General features: G+C 35.3%; 1 long non-coding RNA gene across 1 annotated transcript; it reads left to right on the top strand.

The window, feature by feature from the left end:
- Positions 1–453, top strand: LOC109592868 (uncharacterized). The gene is made up of 2 exons (XR_002190603.1): positions 1–35; positions 85–453. It is a non-coding gene; the product is annotated as an uncharacterized LOC109592868 (long non-coding RNA).
- Positions 454–1,433: the final 980 nt, after the last annotated feature.

Genomic DNA, 1,433 nt, shown 5'->3' with positions numbered 1-1,433 from the left:
ACGTGCAGTTGATAAGTTAAAATCTAGCCCAGAAGGTAGAATTTGTCTTATACAAAATTATTACTCACTCTCTTCCATTTAAAGCTCAACCAAGCGCATCTTCAGGTTCAGGCTCATCCTTGGGTTCTGGCTCTCACCCTGGCAGCATTCCAAGTACTAAATTTGATCAAAATATGAACAAAATATGATTGTTGGCATAACTATGAATGGAGGGTTTGGTCTTGTCTAAAGTTTTTGATACTCTTGCTTCACTTTATCTTTTTTGTTTCACTTATCAAACACTTGTTTTTCACTTATTTAGCATTTTTGTTGCCATTTAATCATTCACAATAGCAGTATCGTATATTATTTCTGTATAATAATTATTGCGTGATTATAGTTTGGATATACCCACTCTAATATATTCTCACTATTGGTTGAGATATTTTTCAATCATTAATCATATTAAATTAAGTTTGTGGCAAACGAATTGCAAAACTTTCAAAAATATGTCCACCCCAAAACTGTTACTGTTACACCAGTATAACACACAACAGCAGTTGGTGATGAAGAAACTTCAGAAAGCTGAGTTGAAAGCTGAATCTGTCTAATAACACATAGACATTGACGTACAAGATCAATTCTTTCTCTTTGCTCAGTAGACAACTCATCAAGTAATTCTATCGCAACTAGCTCCCTGTAAGCTAGCTCTATATTGGTTAAGAAGGATTCTAAATCATATGAGGTTAAGAAACGACGATCTTGCAGCTGTGACAGGTCATAAATCACTCTTTCTAACAATGATACACATTGCCTAACTTCGGCCATTTTTAAGACTGATCAGACCACACCTTAACCACGCCTTTATCTAGTTAGATTATACTACATTAATCATGCTATTAACTATACTATTGACAAAAAGTGGTTGCCTAAGTGGTCATACTTTAGACAAAAAGGGACCATGCTATTAATGAAAAGGGACCATGCTATTAATGAAAAGGGACCATGCTATTAATGAAAAGGGACCATGCTATTAATGAAAAGGGACCATGCTATTAATGAAAAGTGACCATGCTATCAATGAAAAGTGACCATGCTATCAATGAAAAGTGACCATGCTATCAATGAAAAGTGACCATGCTATCAATGAAAAGTGACCATGCTATCAATGAAATGTGACCATGCTATCAATGAAAAGTGACCATGCTATCAATGAAATGTGACCATGCTATTGACGTAAATGACCATGCTATTAATACTGCAAGTATGCTAATTTTGACACTAATTACCTCCCATAAGGAGATGGTTGATTCAGGGGAAGTGACCATATCATCTATTGAATTGGAGGGTATTCAAAGCAAGGAGATGGAAAGACGAGCATTGATCAACATAAGTGATACTTCTCCACAGCAAGTATGCTAAAACACAAGCATAGAGCTACATTAGCTGTTCTA

This window comes from Amphimedon queenslandica, unplaced genomic scaffold (assembly GCF_000090795.2).
Source record: "Amphimedon queenslandica unplaced genomic scaffold, v1.1 AMPQUscaffold_3676_Cont24333, whole genome shotgun sequence".
In the NCBI taxonomy this organism is placed as follows: domain Eukaryota; kingdom Metazoa; phylum Porifera; class Demospongiae; order Haplosclerida; family Niphatidae; genus Amphimedon; species Amphimedon queenslandica.
Note: the sequence above shows the minus strand (reverse complement) of the source record. Positions and strands in the feature narration are given on the sequence as shown.